This window comes from Cyanistes caeruleus, chromosome Z (assembly GCF_971803275.1).
Source record: "Cyanistes caeruleus chromosome Z, bCyaCae1.hap1.1, whole genome shotgun sequence".
NCBI lineage: Eukaryota > Metazoa > Chordata > Aves > Passeriformes > Paridae > Cyanistes > Cyanistes caeruleus.
The window spans coordinates 16,378,073-16,396,527 of record NC_141732.1 but is presented as its reverse complement, the minus strand read 5'-3'; the positions used below and the strand labels follow the sequence as shown (position 1 = coordinate 16,396,527).

Sequence of the window (18,455 nt, the reverse complement as noted above, 5' to 3'; positions counted from 1 at the left end):
TAATTTAGGGAAGGGTGCATTCAGGAGATTTCTGTTTTAGCATTCCTGAATGGCACACCTGCACGTTAGTTTGCAGGCAAATGAATCTTGTTCACAATAATAATATTTGGTTACATATTTCCTTTCTGCAAACAAATTTCCACAAAGGGCCAAAGAATGCAAAAATTTTTAGATGTCATTTCCTTGTAAATACTAGAGAATGATTGCCTGAAGTGTCAAAGGGGAATACTACTTTTCTATAGTATATGGACATATTAATTCAGGTTTTCTTGCATATGTTGAGGGTTAGGTGTTCTTTTTTTTGGTTTTTTTGTTTTTTTTGTTTTGTCTTTCTGGCCTGCCCGGGGAATTTTTACCCATTATGTGCTGGGACAACCTAACTACCGGTACTTAGGGGTGCTCACAACGGACCAGGGGGGGAAGGGGCAGAAAAGGAGGGTGGGGACAGTTTTTGGGCTGGTTCTTTTTCGGTTTTTCGGGGAAGGACATTGGTGTGCTGGGTCGCGGAGCTGCTGCGGTGGAGAGAAGGGAATTTCGCCATCACCCAGATGGAGCTGCTGCTTCTTCTCCTTCTCCCCTCTTTGTTGGTGGCCTCGCACCCCTTGCCCTGCCGGGACGTGTGGCAGTGCCAGCCACCGCCGCGGAGCTGCTGATACACCTCAGCCACCAGCCCAGGATCTCAGCTCATCCCTGCTGTTCCACCTCAGCCACCAGCCCAGGATCTCAGCTCATCCCTGCTGTTTCCAGCTGACTGTTCCTCAGAGCCCTGCAGGAGCACCGGAACTGACTGCCCGAGGGGTTTGTGAAAACAAAGCCTCTCCTCCATCCCGTCTCAGCCGAGAAAGCTGTCACGGGGTCCCTGGTTCTGTTTTCTTGTTATTGCTGTAGTTATTGTTTGTTTGTTTGCCTGGTTATACTAGTAAAGAACTGTTATTCCTATCCCCAGATCTATGCCTGAAAGCCCCTTGATTTCAAAATTATAATAATTCGGAGGGAGGGGGTCTACATTCTTTCATCCCAAGGGAGGCTCCTGCCCTCCCTAGCAGACACCTGTCTTCTAGAACCAAGACAGCATATCAAGTTCTATATTTGTGGTCAAACTAGGTGAAAGCAAATAAAACGGCAGAAGAAAAGAAAGACTCAGTGGAAAAGAACCACAAAGAAAAAGTGCAATATGACACCTACAAGATGGCTGCCTTTTTATTCTTAGTCTATGATTATAGACCAGTTTCTATAAGAAAATTAATGGGAAAATGCCCTTTAGCAAATCTGCCAGAGGAATTACAGTAACATTCTCTAACACCCTGGCAAAGAGTAATAAAACATATTAAATATATTTAAGGTTATATACATGCAGCAGAACATCATATAGGTTTGTCTGGAGGATCACCTGCACATGAGTCATCAGACTGATATCGACAAGTTTGGGTGCATGAGGAGGACAGAAGGACACAGATGAATATGTAACATAAAACAAATCCCTTCAATATGATAGGAAAAATTAGCATAGATTTATCGAACAACTACACCATTTTAGCAGATGAGAATGATACAGTAAGAATAAGGTATATAGTGCATTAAAACAATTTTCAGAGAGGCTTCTCAAATTTGGGTGTATAATACAATTTTGTGTGACTGTATTAACTCATCTGGTCTTGGTCAAAATCTATGGTAATTAAAAGTGATGGAAATATAAAGGTAACATTCAACATTGGATCCCAAACTTGCTAAAAAAAGACCAAACAAACCCACAAAACATTAGATCAATTCCAGCAACAATACTGTGGACAAAATTACGGCTTCCTAAAAACTGTAAATAGTTTGGATTTTAGTCTATTCAGCAAAAATTGGTGGGTTACAAGGTTACTCTGTGGGCTGGGACTACAGACGCAGAACAAAGCAAATTATTTCGTTTCAATAGGAAGTATAATAAAACCCCCTTTATCTAAAAGCCATCAGGGACAAGCAATCAATGCAAGTTAACAAGCAGGAACTGATAAGATAACATTTATGTGAGATCAGAAGTCAAATGCCAGTCAAAAGCTTTTAACCTCTTGGTTCATAAACAGGAATAGATAAAACACATAGATAGTTATTTATTGGATTTTAAAGGAATCTGATCATCGTGAGTGAATAACTCAATGATTTATGTAATTGAGACTTCCAGAAGAGGAACTTTGTCATTAACGTAAAACGCAAAGCTTCTGGTCTATAATTCTTCAAGGTTTTTCTTTTTCTTTTTCTTTTTCTTTTTCTTTTTCTTTTTCTTTTTCTTTTTCTTTTTCTTTTTCTTTTTCTTTTTCTTTTTCTTTTTCTTTTTCTTTTTCTTTTTCTTTTTCTTTTTCTTTTTCTTTTTCTTTTTCTTCACTTTTCTGTCTTGCTAATCTATACAATCCAAAACAGACAGACAATCAAAACGATAATCATTGTCTTAAAACAAGCACATATTGTGTCAATAAGAGAATTGATCTGTGCAACCCGGTTTGTCTGAGCATTCAATAGGCTAAATATTTACAGTCAGCAGACATAAAAGAACAATAGTCACCCTCTCCACTGTGGTGTTAACACCAATGGAGTTTTGTTTTGTTGTTTTTCTTTGAGTCCACTAAAATAAAAACCAATCTCATTTCACAGTAAAGGGATGTCCCTTTAAAGAAATGATAATAAGAAAAAATATGAAACATCTTCTGACATTAAAAAAATATCTAGTTTTAAGTGCATAAATATTTAATGTATATTAACAAAAACTTTAATTTCACTTCTAATAATCTGGAAACAGTAACTTCTTCTATGTAGTTTTTATTTCTTCTTGTGAATTAAGTCTTCAATTTCTGTTTATTGCCTATATTTTTGTCCAAAAGTCATTTTGAAGGTAATGCTAAAAAAAAATCAAATAAAATGTAATGTACACCATCCAAGAAAGAAACAAGGATTGACAGAAGGCCCTTCTAGGCCTACTGTTTCTTTAAACAGAGTTCACAATACACTGGGCAAGCACTGCGGATTTAAAACACCTTAAAATATTTATCAGAAAAATTTTACCACCGTATTTAAAATCTACCTGGAGCTCACTCACCTTTATTGACAACCTCTGTTCCAAATGTCCATTTGCTCCACGAGAGACCCCCAAGCAGAACAACAAGGATTAACTGTTTTGATTCAGTCTATGTCCAGTAAAAAACCAAGCAACCCTAATCAGCATGCCAATTGCATCATCAACTAACAAATAATTTACTGCTCTGAGCATTGCATTCCATTAAAAGCTCATTAAATTTTCTGTTCTCCAATGGGAGCTTTAGCTTTTGAACTGCACGCTTTTTGCTCCAAATTACCACTTAATCCACCCTTTCTTCACTTCCTGTCTGTCCCCTGTGGTCCCCCCTCCCCGCATCATGGGTAGAAATTTCTATACCTAAATACACGAAAGCAAAGTAAATAGAGTTCATATTTTGATTTATTTTCTGAATTCAAGATCTTTGGGTGTCAGGACTGATCAAGAGTGAAACTACTTTGCTAGCTTCTCACTCGAGCAGTTTAACTTCAGTGAAACACCCTTCTCGCAAGGCCAGGAATGGTAGGCGATTTAGGGATGAGAATACTTTGAACAAATTGGTGGGCAGGGAGAGAGATATATAACACAGCAACATTTTGCTTCTTAAATTGGAAGTGATTGCTCAATGAGAGAGAAAAGCAAAAAAATTGTGAAAAAAACCCCCATGCCCTTTCTATTTTATTCATGTAAACACTGAACAAAAGAAAGAAATGCACCCTTTAGATTACAGAGTACAAAATTTCTTGTCTGTCCTAAATATCAAGGATTGCAGTTAGCACGCTTTGGTAGGGCTCACAGGGGAGTAAAAAGCTAATCTTGCTCAGCCTTGCATACTAAGGAGCACATAATCATTATATTTAATAAGTAAAACACAAGCAAATATCAGCCCCTAAATTAAAATGCATCTTTGGATTGCTAATTGTGCTCATTGCAAATTTGGGTCATTTTGCATGAGTGACTCTAATGTAGGGCTGAGATTGCCATGTAGCACAGTGAATTCTTGATTCCCCGTGCTAATCCCGAGCTCAGTGATTGTGTCAGGTGCAGTTCTGTATGCTCCAGCAGCTGGTTCATCCACATCAATGCAAATAAGACAACTCCTACAATCAAAGCCTCGTGAGTCGAAAACCTGATTGCTGCGGGCAGGCTAAAGCGCTACACGGGCTCACTTTCAAATCACACTAACAGACAAAACAACTTCAGTGCCCCCCCACCCCCGCCCGGCTTCAAAGCTACCCTTTTGCCAAAAAAGACCAAACAAACTGAGAAAAAAATATATAAAAAAAAAAAAAAAAAAAGACAGGAAAAGCATCGTTATGCATGCTTAGAAAATTCATATATATATATATATATATATATATATATACACACACACATATATATGCACATCTATATATATGTGTATATATACATACATACATCTATATACACACATATATGTGTAATATATATGTGTATATATAAATACATATATTTTTATATATATACTATACAATATATATGTGTGTGGGTATTTATGTGTGTATGTATATGCTTGTGTATATGCATGTGTATGTGTATATGTCTATGTCTATGAACTTGAGTGAAAGTCTGCAGTGGAAATAATTAACGTAATACTTGAATACTTATGAGAAAGTACCCCCGGGCAGTGGTAACAGGCACGGCCCGCCTCTTTTCTCAAGGACCATCCTGCAGGCGCTGCGGGGGCTCCACACCCCCTTCCCGCCGCCCATCCCAAAAGGATGCCGTTTTTGTGCTGTCCATCACCCACTCACCTCTTCCTCCCGGCCTCCTCCCAAGAAAATCCTAAGGAAACCCCTTACTGTCCGCTCCCTAGTTTTTAATGATTTGTTCTGCCTGCCTTTCCATTCAGTCCACGAGGCTGGAGAAAAACGCTGCCGTGAAAAAGAATAAGGCCGTGAAAGGGCGACAAAAATCCAAAGGCCAGGGGATCCGTATCAACGTATACAATACGAGAGCATACCCTATAAATATAATACACATAGTACTATAAACGCGAAACGGGAGAGAAAAATAGCCTTCCCAGCAAGCGCAAATCATCTTGGGCAGGGCAAAAAGGAGACCGACAGCCCGAGTAGCCCCGCCCAGAGACCAAAAGTCTGTCACAGGCAGCATTTGGCTTGGAGAAGCGGAGTGTGGGGCAGCTCCAGACGGAGGGAGAGCGGGTGATAGCAGGGCAGCCCGGGCCCGAGACACGGCTTCGAGAGCACCTTCGGACAGGAATCAGGGCAAAACCAGACAACCTCTGCAAAGTATGCGAAAAGAAACAGCAGATTTTCCTCTCCCCCTTCCCTCCACGCCTCACCTCTCCTGTTTCCTCCGTTCACAGATTTTAGGAGGCGTGGGCAGGGCCAGAAGTGCGACAAGTGAATTCAGAATCCTGAATTTCCACAGCGGCTGCCGCCGGACACCTGGGCCACGGCCACCCTCCGCCTCAGCCTCTCCCCTGCCCGCAACAGGATTAACAGATCTTTTCCTAAAAGGGAAACAGAATTTGGCAAATCGTGTGTGACAGTCGATTCGCTCACGGCATCCACTCTTTTTCCGTATGAATTCTGCACCGTTTCCAGACAGTTTAACCTCGGCTGACACAGGGCATCTTCAAGGAAAGCGTTTGCCTGGCAAAATATTTATATCCCCCAGCATATCTCCTCCAGGAACACCCAGAACGGGGGGTACTGGACCCTCAGGAACCATCGCATCCTGATGACTCGTAAATAAGATTATTGCCGTGGAAGGACCCGAGTGTGTTTCAGTAATCTGTCTTCCGTGCTGTTCTGATTCCTCCCCCAAGACCCTCCGACCCTTCCCTGCTGCGCTGGTCTTTAAACACCGGTGCAACTCATGCTGCAGGAGAAAAACAAGCACTGTCCATCCGGAACAGGGCTGAATCCTGCCAATCAATACAACCCGGAGTCAGCTTTCAGATCGTGTCCCCTCTAAACGGGATGAGGCAGCTGTCGCCACCAGCCCTGGGCTAGGGAGGCTGCTGAATTTGCCATGGCTACTGCAGGACCCTGGTAGGCTCTGGGGAGATGCTCTGCATTCTCCAGGTGCTGCAGCTATCTCTTGAGAGGAGCCTTAAAAATTAAGATTCTGTTTCACTCCAAAATCCCTTTTACCTTAGGGGTTTTGTGGGGTTTTATTTGATTGATTGCCTGGTTTGGTGGTTTTTTGTTTGGGCTTTATTTCCTCCTGCAGTGAGACCTCTTGGCTCTATTTTTGTAACAGGTACGATTAGGCAGCAGAGAACCCCTGAAGACATCCTCTCAAACACAAGTCTGTCCATACATCGTCTCTTAACCCTGTAAACATTGTAGATAAAACTTATGTTGTGTCTGAACTTTAATTTTCTTATGTACTGTGAGAACAGAATGAGTAGTATGTGATTATTTCACTTCCAATAATGATACACATCTCTACCTCTATAATTTTGAGTTGTTAGGATCCTCTGTTTCTTCCCACGTGAGGACATCAGGTTTGACTCAAAGGGTACTTGACTTCTCAGACAAGTAACCTTCTTATGAACTAACTAGAACCTTGTAAAAGTAGCAATAACATTTCACAAGTCCTAATCTCATGCAGTTTTCCCTCCTTCTATTAGAAGTATTTCCTTCATTTACAACTGATGGTCTTTGCCAATTTGGGGTTGGGGGAATGAGATGGGTACCTGTAACCAAAATGTCACATTGATTTTTGAAACTTAAAACAACAGAGTGACCCACATTTTCTAGGTAATTCACCATGAGCTGACAAGAGCAGTAGCTCCATAATTTGAGGTTTTGAAGAATATGGCATAAAGGCTTTAACCATGTCCAGTCAGAGGAAACAACAGTGCAAGAGGATGTCTTTTCAGAAATGGAGTCCCCTGCCAGCAGCAACCTCCTAAATTCGTTTGAGCAGATACACAAGCAACTCTTCTCAACATACCCTGAGAGCTGTTTGGCTATCAGTTTTCCAGGATCCGTAAACCGATTGCATATTAAATAAATTCCTCCTCTCTTCAAAGCACCAAAAGCTACCTTACACTCATCTCCACAAGTCTCTTGGTGCGCTTGGTAGGCTCCTTGCAGCTTCACCCAACTCCCAATCCTCCTTCTGAACAATGCAGAAATATACACTTACCTTTCCCTGCTTTTTATAGTGTCAGGTAAGGATTTCTGACTTGTCCCACAAGAAAGGCCATGTATTCCTTTTTCACTGAGGGGAAAAACTGTGGCAGACATTCATGCCCATTGTAAAGTCATAAAAATGTATCAAGAGCTTGTTCATGATTAGTGACTGTCCTCAAAATGGCTACCTGAGTATCTCTTGTTAATCAACAAATCTTAATAAGGCTCCACATTTCTACACTCCTTACCCCTCAGAGCCACCTTATGTAAGTGATGTTTATAGCAAAATATCATTATGTTCTACTGTGTTCTCATAATCCATGACTTATCACAGGCATTATGCTTTAGAAGCTGGGGTGTCCATTCAGTACCGGCTAAACAAACAGTAAACAAACAAACCAGGAAAGCAAATAAATAACAATATAGGTAAAAAACAAAAAACCAAAACAAAACCAAAAAAACAAAAAAAAAAACCAAACCCACCCCACAAATAATGATTATATGAAGATGGCCTAATGATGCATCTCAATGACACATGCTAAACACACTTGTTCTAGATAACAATAGCATATTCCATGGTAAGGGTCACTGTTTTGGTCAAAAAGTTATTGAACCAGAGTGAAACATAATCTTGAAGCTAAATTTAAGAAGTCAGCTACCACCTCACCTCTCAGCCATGTACAAGAGAAGAGGAAAAGATACATGCCAGAACATAAAGCTGGTTTAGGTACATATTAATCTTTAGCATTTGTAATTCCATCTTTATTCTGACTACCAACTTCTTTTTGAAAGTACAGCCACATATTCATGGAACTATCTCACTGTTCCAGTTGATAATCTCTACTGTTTTGAATTTATCCTACTTGTGCACCAAAATGCCTTATTTGAAATTCAAATAAAAAATGTAAAATGATCACATAACTGTAAAATTATAATTTTAAAAGTGCCAATTCTGACCATTAAGGCAATACTAAAGATACTCTGCTGATAGACAAAGAGGATCGATTCTTGCTACGAAGAAGCAATGTGTCAGAGCTATCAAAACCATTTCATTTCCCATTATATCCTCGTTTTCTGCTTTTTCTTGTACAGACAAATAACTAGTATTTAAAGGAATATGAGATGGTGGAGCTGATTGTAGAATATTTACTCAAGGAAGTACTTGGGTGTAGTAATGAGTTTGTTTTAAAATATTCATATTATATAAATGTTCGTTGAAGTTGACAGTAAATATTGAATAGACATATCAAAAGGGCAACATGTCACTTTCACTTCTCTGGTATTGTGTAACATTTAGGCAGCTGTTTCCTCTGGTTGTATCCATTTTCTTACAGAAAATTATTTTTTTAAATTAATGCCAAAATGATAATTGAGTATGACAGATGAAGAGAGAAGAAGAGAGTTTAACAGAGGAAGTTCAGAGATTGAACTACCCACAAGAGATTATGATAAAATTCCCAGAGGTACTGTTTGATTTGTATCAATAATTAGTGCTTAGTTATTAGGTCTCTTTCTCAGGACATTAGAATGAAAGACACGAGGAAGAGCGAGGTCTAAAGCTAGACCATTTTTCAGCTTGCAATTTTTCAGCACAAGAGAAGCATCAGGAACATGCTGTTACTAAAAAAACCAAAAAAATTTCATAATTTTTTTTTTTCTAAGTGGTACATGACAAATAAATATTTCACAAGCATTTGTGCAGACATGACAAAGACTAAAAACAATCCTAGGACATGAACAGAAAGAAGAAAATAGGACTAGAAGAGTTGTGAGAGAATATCTCATCTGTATGTTTTCTATGTGTCTAAAGGTGGTATTCTCTAATTCCTGCCTGTCTTTTACAATGTGGTTTCAAAATACAGCATTATTAGTCATACTTACTAGTACTGTTTCTTTCCTTTTCCAGGGAAAAGAATTCTCTCACAGTTAAAAGACCTTAGCGTAAGAACACTTAAGTTCATAAAGATGCTATGTACAGGAGTCTGAAATGGAGGATGGGTTTACTGGCCTGAAAATACAACTTATGTGATGTGAACAGACATTTGAAAAGGGAAGAAATAGTGCCATCTAATTTCCTCCTTATTTATTATTGAGATAATTCTGTCTGCTGCTAGAGGGTTACTGCAGCTGGGGTTCACATTCCTCATGTTCTCTTACAATCCTTCAGAATTTATATGGGTGGACTGTATTGAAAATCTTGAAATGAATGTGTGTTCATCATTAAGTTTGCTTACTTTCATTACTATAATAACTTTTTGACTGTCTTTTGGGCTTTTCCAAACTTCTTTATAATTGTTGCTACTATTTGCAACACAGTTCCAAACTAATATCCCATTATGAATGCTTCCTTGTTCTGTAGACAGGCTGAATTCAAACAACTTTTGTAGAGAACTTAGTTATTGTAGCTATTTTCTTCTTTTTCATTCTCCAAACCAAACTATCTCAAAACCAGGCAACCAAACCAAAATACTGTTATAAATCTGTACTGTGATATTGGCTTTCGCAAGTATTAAGATGAATATTATATGTTAAATACTTTTTGGCTATGTATGTACTTTTTCTCTTGCTAACAAGTTTTAAGCTTAAAGGAATTTCGTGGTACAAAGCAAGGAAACCCCAGAGGGCAAAGACAGTGGGGCCCAAGCTGTTATCAGTGGAAGAACAATGGAGACCAGGCTGTTATCAGCAGCCAGGACCAGGCCTTGGCAGCAGTGGAAGGACGTGAAGCACAGCTGTCACAGGTGGCAGGACGAGGGGCCCAGACTGTTATCAGCACTGACCACTGGCAAAAAAAGGAAACCAAACTCAAAAATAATGATGATCAGCAAAAATAAAAACCATACAGAGCATGTTCTAAATAGGTGGAACCAGGGAGGGAACATGCTAAATACTTCTTGAAAAAGTTTGAATATGCATTAAACCCTCACAGCAGGATAGGATAAAAAGGGTGTTCCCAAGATACCAGGTGTGCTCCTGGCAAGCACCAGGGCACCCGGCCATTTTAACCCTTTGCTTTATTTCCTTTGTCTCCTAATTGTCTTTTTTAGTTTATGTTAAACTTTCTATAAATTATTAAGTGAATCTCATTTTTCACAATACCATGAAATACTTACAAAACACTCACTAAAGGAAGAAAAAACCCTCTGATAGCTGCAGTGAATAAAGGAGTGTTTTGAAAGCCTAAAAGCTATTTAAGCATTTTTTACTGTTTCAACAGTCAACTTTCTTGTCCAGGGTAGTACTAAACAAGAGGCTCAAACTTGACTGAGTACAAATCTCACATTAGCAGTGGAGCTAAGGAGCCCTGATCTCTTTTGTATCTGTGTCTTGTGCTTGGATTTGCTACTCTCTGAATAAGATACACAGGCCAGCTGATGCTTCACCTGCATCTAGTCATAGATTTTAATTTAATAATAGGGGGGAGTTCACACTGTAGCACTGCATGTAGCAATAATGAGGGTCTCCCCTTGTTGGGGTTTGACACTGGCTAGGAGCCAGGCACCCACGAAAGACCCACAAAAAACACATTCTCCTCTGCTACAGCTGAGCAGAGCAGAGGAGAGGGAGAGAAAAGCCAAAAGGCTCATGGGGTGAGATAAGGATTAGGAGAAAACACTCTAATGGCAAAACAGGCTCGAAACTTAAACAAAATTTATTAACAGAATTAAAAGAGGATAATGAGAACTAAAATAAACCTTTAGAACACCTTTGCACACCCCTTTCCCCCAGCCCTTCTTTCCTTCACACAATAGTGCAGGGAGACAAAATATGGGGTTTCTCGTCAGTTTGTGACTTCTAAAAATCTTTCTTCACTTAGGGAGAGGAGTCTCTTCTGTTATATTGTGGGGTCCTTCCCATGGGAGACAGTTCTTAGTGAACTTCTCCGAGGTGGTTCCAATTTCCAGGAGTAGCAGTCCTGCCCAACCTGCTGTAACGTGAGTCCTCCCACGGGCAAGGCAGCCTTCTCGAGCTACATGGCGTGGGTCAGTTTAGCTCACGGTGTGTCGTTTTTAAGGATGACTTGTTCTGGGTTGGAAGCAAGGGTTCTCTTTCTCTATCTTCTCTCTCTCTCTCTTCGAGTTTCCCACTAGATTGCAGCTTTCCAGCATCCACGCACTCCGGCTGAACACCTTTTTTCACCGGCTGCAAGTGGACCTCTGCCTCCCCCCACGCACGTCGTGAATTACAGGGAACCAGTTTGTTCTATTCTAGTCCTCATCATGGCTTGTAGAAGAATTTCAGCTCCCGGAGCACCTCCTGCCCCTCCCTCCTTTCAGCAGCTTTGGTGTCGCCTTGTTCTCCTCACGTGTCCTCGCCTTTTCCTTCTGTTTGACTCGGGAGAGAATTGGTGTCCGCATGTTTGTCCGTTCTCGAGTTCTGTCCACGAGAGGTTCTCAGAGGGTTTAGCAGCACTGCAGGGTTGGTCCCGGCCGGGCTCCACGTCGGGGAATGGCTCATCGTGCCCCTGGCTGCCGCCCGCCTGGTCCCCGCAGCTCCGGCTGCATCCGGCGGCTCTCTTGGTGCCGGGCACCGGGACAGAGGAGCCGCCGCTGCCGCCGCTGCCCCTGTGCCCTCAGCATGGCCAGGCAAAGGCGGCCAGGCAAGCACCACCCGTGCGGGCCACGCTGAGATGGGCCCGGCCGCAAGGGCCTGGCCGCGCCGGGAAGGGCCTCGGTGGCCTCCTTGACAGCCCTGAGAGGAGAGAAAAAAGGGGACTTCCATGTGGTTTTTTCCTTCTTAAATAATGTCATCACAATTGTGTTACCAACTACTTTAATTGGCTTAGCAGCATATGTTCTTTCGGAGCAGCCTGCGACTGACTTTCCAGGCGTGGAAGAAGCTTCTTCTAGCTGCTTCCCATCGAAAAATCACTTCTTGGGTTGACTTCTTCCCTCCTCACCAAAAAATCAAGCCATGCAAAACTAACACACCCCTCGACAATCCCCTGGGTTCACAATTTCATCATACTTATAAGAACTTAGTATCTTTCAAGCCAGTTAGGTAGGAATTGGACAACAAGGCCTGAAGTAACCAGGTGAAATTACTATGAAACTATCATGCACACACTCACATGCAAACACAGAATGATTAAAAACAGCAGAATTCCTTTAAAAAAAAGACTGAAATGTTTAAGTATGTAAAAACATGTTTACTTCCAATATGTTTGAGTCTCTGTGTTCCCCACAGTATTGTAGGCTGTTAGAGAATCACTTTAGAGCACCACAGCAGAGTTTGACAGAATAATTTTATATACATATTTTTCAATGTTTAATTTATTATTCCCTTCAATTTCAGAGAAACAGAAAGGCACAATTGAAAACATTCTGCTTTTTCCAATATATACCAAAATTTAAGGATGCTGGCACTCAAAACTGCGTAACCCCCATTAACACCAAAACACTGATCGTTTCAGCATCATTTATTCAAAGCCAGTTTATAAAATTAATTGATCTCTCTTTTGCATACCAGAGAACTAATGCTAACTCTGCCTCAGTCACACTTCACATTACAGTAGAATGGAATAGTTCTTTACCCCAGGGCTATGTTGGAATCACAATAAGGCACACAAGGACACACTTGCAAACACTCAGCAGATGCACTTTTTAATTTGAGCCTTACATCTAGACTATATTTCTTTTTGGCATTTTTGACCCAGATTTATCCTGTGTTGAAAGAAATGGATTTACACTGGGATTAATTTGGCCCATTATGCTAACATCCCTATGTCTTCATAGTGAGCCTATATCAAGATGTTTTTTAAGATTTTTATTTTAAACTGATTGAAGAATTGTTCCTATAAATATCATTCTGATAGGAAGCACAGAGAAGAGCAAGAAAAAAAAGCAGAAGTAAGTGCAGGCAACAAAACTCCTTGATAGCTTTTATTCTATGATTACAGAGTACCATTTCCAGTTAATGCTACTGAATCAACACAAGACTTTATTATTGGATATAAACAACACATAATGAGCATCTATGGGACACTAGATAATTCCCATTAGTGAAGGAAGATCTTCATAACTCACATGTTGGTTTACCACTTCAGTTTATTAACTCACTTATTAGACAGCAGTAGTGCTTTCCACTACAACAAAAGCTAACTTCTTCAGGGCCCACTGTGTGACAGTTTTCCCAATGCTAGCCTTTTGGGGATTCTTCTGAAGAAGTGATTGCACATATGATTTGTTTATGTGTTGGGAAAGTAGACAGACAACAAATAAAAATGAGGGGCTGCTTAATTTTCTGTGCATGCAGCCCTCTGTACAAAGCTGACTGAATCTGACCTGTTCCCTTCCCTGACAGCATCACAGGTAAGTAAAAAATTCATCACTGACCTTGATGAATAGCAGAGGGACTAAGAGTGGGGGAAGACTTGCACCCTGACCCTTATCTCCTCTTTGACAGCATAGGACTAGAATAAGTAATTACCTGATCACCACCTACTCATGGTCAGTCTGTTTGGGGCCCCTGGCATGGTTTAGAGCTCTACAAATCATCATTCTTGTGAGGAATGAAGAGGCATATGACCAAAGCATCAAGAGGGGCTGGAGAATTCCTAGTCCTGAGTCTTACATATGCTGCCTTTATATTCTGATTCATAGGAGAAGAATATTATTCCAGTCAGTGTTTCATTTGCTTGTTTGGTTGGTTTTTTTAACATATGGCTGTAATACTTACAAGTGCTTGGGATACACTTCCTAATGCCCCAGGAACTGAGACACTGAGTAGAGAGAGGTGTGTGGCACCGTCCCCAAGTATTTAAAGAATGTTCCTGACAGGTTGCTAGCTTGCTTCCAAGCCTCCAAACATAACAGAGTTACTCTGCCTGCCCACTACAGTGCTTCTCTGAGAAGCAGAGGATTCATTTTGAAATTCTGGTTCTGATCTGAAAGACCTTCACTGAAGGTCCTGTACACAAGATCTTCTCCCCAGCTGCACTGCAGATTCCAGTCCACTGATCATCATCTACTTCTGGCTCTAATACCAACATACCAAGGAACTTCCCCTTTTTTCGCATTACACATCTGGAACACTTTGCCAATTTGTAGCCCGTTGACTCAGGACAAGATTTTTTACACCAAATGCCACTATGGAATACTGTAGCATGTACTAGTCCCTTGCTGATATAGTTATGTTCTGATGATGCTGTTATGAGTTTGTTTTTCAGATGCTTTGCTGTATATTAAAACAATGTACATGAAACCTCAAGATACAATACAGAGAAAAAACATCAAAACCACTCAGTGCTTTTTAAAAGGAAATACTACCAGCAGAGACATATATTTTAAAATTCTGTTAACACATAGTGGTTAAATGAAACCACAATACACCATTAAACTGCTGAACTGCTGAGCAAAAAGGCTTTTCCTGCTCACTAACTTGATTTTTTAGGGGGGAAAAAAAGTGCTATCAGAAAGCATATTTCAATTTTACTGAACAGAACAGTAGCGACTTCAGAAATGTCACGCAGTAGGTAAAATGTGGAGTTCCTAGTTTTAGCAGTGATATATTTGTCTGTTTTATGTTGTGTTCCATTTGAAACAGCACATTTAAAAATACAAGTTTTCTATGCACATAGGTATATATGCATGCATGAATATTGTGTGCCTGGCATAACTGTGTGAACCAATGTATGTTAAAAATATGTACTTTCATATGTAGTTAAAACAATTTGGTCATATTTTTAAAATACAATGGAGAGGCTGGGGGTGGGGGTTGATATCTAGAAAGCTCAGGGCAGACCTATGTCCTGAGGCAACTCATTAAACAGACATACACACATGCACAGAAAAACACAAACCCACTGCCTTTGCTGTAACTTTCTGCCTTAGGGTAAGGTAAAACAGGTGAAACAAACACATTGCTGGCACAGATACAAGTGTTTTGTTTTTGTTCTGACAACACAGAAATAAGGCATAGGTGCTGCAGTGTGGCCAAATATAAATTCCTATGGATCTGTGAATGTCTGCTTCTATGCTGGTAAGTGATTTTCCACCTAATTCGGAAGCCACTGGTCTGTTTCAAATGCATTTATCCATGGAAATTCTTGATTATAATTACACTGCCTGTGTGTAGGTCAGCAATACCATAAATTCCCCAAACAGACACACTCATATAACAGAAATGTGCATTTCTACATGTGAGAGAAATTCACAGGAAGCCAAACTTCATTTGCTCCACTATTCATAGAACTCTTTCAAATAAGCTGAGCACCCAGCTGTGTAAGTCCAAAGTACGACGAAGCAAACCCATTCCCACGCTTCATATTTTTACATAAAGTCACCATAGAATGGTTTGGGTTGAAAGGCACATTAAAGGTCATCTTATTTCAACCCCTTGCCATGGGCAGTAACACCTTCCATTAGACTAGATGGGGTTCTGAGAATCCCATCCCACCTGGTCTTGAGCACTTCTAGACATGGGACATCCACAGCTTCTCTGGGCAACCTGTGCCAGTCACACCACCCTCACAGTAAATAATTTTTTCCTAGTATCTAACCTAAAGCTACCCACTCTGAGTTTAAAGCCGGTCCCCCTTGTCCTGTCACTACATTTTAAAATGCTGGAAAATACTTCTGTAGTAGTTGGAATATTTAGAATTATACATTTAAATGGAAAATTTCCAGCCTAAAATGCTGCTTGCCAAAAAAAGAAATTAATGAACCCTCTTTGGAAAATACTTAGATGATTTTACCACTATTTTTCTTCAGTATCCTCTCATGTGTTAAATTAGGCTTTAAGTGAATCTCTTAATAGTCTACACCTTACAAAAAAGAAAAGTATCTTGAATAATGGAAGGTTAGAAACAAACAGAACACATGACAATGATGTGTTACTGTTGTTCACTTCATAAATAACTTCTTACTGGTATAGGATGCAAGTTTTCATGTATTAGGTGACTTGGCTTTTGTTGATCTAAACTTATGTCATTTAGGGACTGTAGACAGTGGTATAATAAATTTTCCTTCAGCAGCTCAGTTCCTTTAACATTACACTAGAAGAATTCTTAATTATTTTTAAGTGTTTCAACTGCTTCAACTGTGGCTGCTGAGACTATATTTGACAGTCTAGAAATGTATTTTTGGGGAGCCTTGCCTCTTTTCTGAACAATGAGGTGTATACATCCAACTTAAGACAGCCTTGTATCCAGCTGTCAGAGGCAGTAAAAACACGTCTGCTCTAATGCATTTCTTAAAACTTATCCTCTGTTTGAGACAAGAGGACTCATGAGAGCAACTTCACAGTTTTAGGTGGTGTTTGTACCAGCGGCAGTAACGTGTGGGAATGTTTTCTTTACCTTGCTGCTCCAAAGGTTCCACTGAGCCCATATAAATGCATTCAAAAATCCATTTTTCCATAGTGATTAGATCAACTTTGGCCTTGTCTTTGGGTGAAATACAAATTTAAACAATGCTAGAATTAAAATACTAGAGCTCTAAAATTGTGATTGCTGGAGTTCAAGCTGATCAATTCTTGTTTCAGTTAATGAAACAGTTCTGCTCACTTGCAATTTTGATGATTTTTCATAAAATGCACCAATTCATAGCACTGATGAAATCTTACAACAGAGTTCCACAGGTAATAATTTTGTTTAAAACATTCTCACGACTCTTACCTCCACAAGTAAATGTCTCAAATCAGTTGCTTTCCAAATGTATATCATTTCTTACAATCTCTACAATAAGATTGACACCTTTTTGTTTTAACTTTGCCTTTTAATGAGCTTAATCATTTTCTTTAGTATTCTGTTTGCAAGAAACACATGGCATTAAACAAATGCCTTTAGAATTTGTTATTTTATTAACATGCTACATTTGCCATAAATGTCACCAAATCAGCATTAATAAATTGGGAGGCCAAAGATCTACTTGTTAACTAAAATTAAAAGGTTTGAATAGGTCAAAATCATGTTGTCTTTGGTACTATAATCTCTGGCATCAGAGAGGATTTCCTTTGAAATATACTTGTTCTACTGATTTAGAAATGTGATTTTGAGGGGGTTTTGTTGATTTTTTTTTTTAAGACATATTTCAAAGAAACTTTTAAAAATGCCAGAATGACAGAGTTTATAACTTTTCCTGATGGTTGTTGAGACTTTACTAAATGAACTTTTCCTAGGGACTTGTGTGTGGACCAAGGTTTAAATTCACTGTGAGCAGCCCTGCAGAGAAGGATTTCCAGGTTCTGGTGGACAAAAAGCTGGGCGTAAGCCTACAAGGTGTGTGTAGAGCCCAGAAAGACAGCCATGTCCTGAGCTGCATGCTAACCAGCCTTGTCAGCAGATCCAAGGAGGTGATTCTGCCGCTTTGCTCTGACCTCCCGAGATTTCCACCTGGGTTTTGTGTCTAGCTCTGGGGTCCTCAGCACAAAAAAGCCATGGACCTACTGTAGTCAGTCCAGATGAGGTCTGCAAAGGTGATCGCAGGACTGGAGCAACTCTGCTAAGGATGCAGGCTGAGATAGTTGGCAAGGGTCAGTCTAGAGAAGAAAAAGCTCAGAACTGCTTTATATAACGATGGCGTTATAAGGAGGAGCGAGAATGAGTTTAAGGCAGATAGTGACAGGACCAGGACAAGCAGTTTTAAACTAAAAGTGGAGAGACTGAGATTAGACGTTAGGGAAAAAGTTCCTTTCTGTGAGGATGGTGAGACACTGGCACAGGTTGCCCAGGGAAACTGGATGGATGCTCCATCCCTGGAAAGCCAGGCTGGACAGGGCTCTGAGCAACCTGCTCTAACTAAAGGGGTCCCTGGGCATGGTACGGGCTTAGAATGAATTATCCATACTGCTCCTTCAACCTGAGACCATTCTGTGATTCTATGAATTGCCCTCCGGGGTTTCTCACAAGGCAGGCAAAGCTTGACAAAACACGAACAGATGTTAAACATATTCTACAGACTGTTCAAGCAGAATGATTCTATTTATTTCCAGCGCACATACAAGGGACCACAGCGATCCATTTAAAACCACACGATTTTAGACAAAACTGTTGAGCAACGCGACCATTTCCCAGTGGTCTTTAGGACGGACTGTCCAGGTGTGTCCCTTTCGGATAGATCCAGGCGGTACACAGTACTGGGTACTGTGCAAGGAGGACACCTATTTCCCTCGGGCCAAGCATTTCTCGGAGAGCCGGCCCCGGGTCCCGCAAAGCACAGCCATGGCTGGGCCGTGGCGGACGCCACACTTCCGCCCTCAGGCCGCATCGCTGCGCATGCGCAGGGCCGGCACGGGGGGGGAGGTCGACGTGACCTCGGCGCATGCGCACA

General features: G+C 40.6%; 1 long non-coding RNA gene across 1 annotated transcript; it reads right to left on the bottom strand.

Annotated features, from left to right (window-relative positions):
* Positions 1–1,489: 1,489 nt before the first annotated feature.
* LOC147648175 (uncharacterized) lies at positions 1,490–4,296 on the bottom strand. Its single transcript, XR_015280558.1, has 2 exons — positions 3,077–4,296; positions 1,490–2,385 (listed from the first exon to the last, which is right to left on the bottom strand). It is a non-coding gene; the product is annotated as an uncharacterized LOC147648175 (long non-coding RNA).
* Between the last annotated feature and the right edge of the window lie 14,159 nt (positions 4,297–18,455).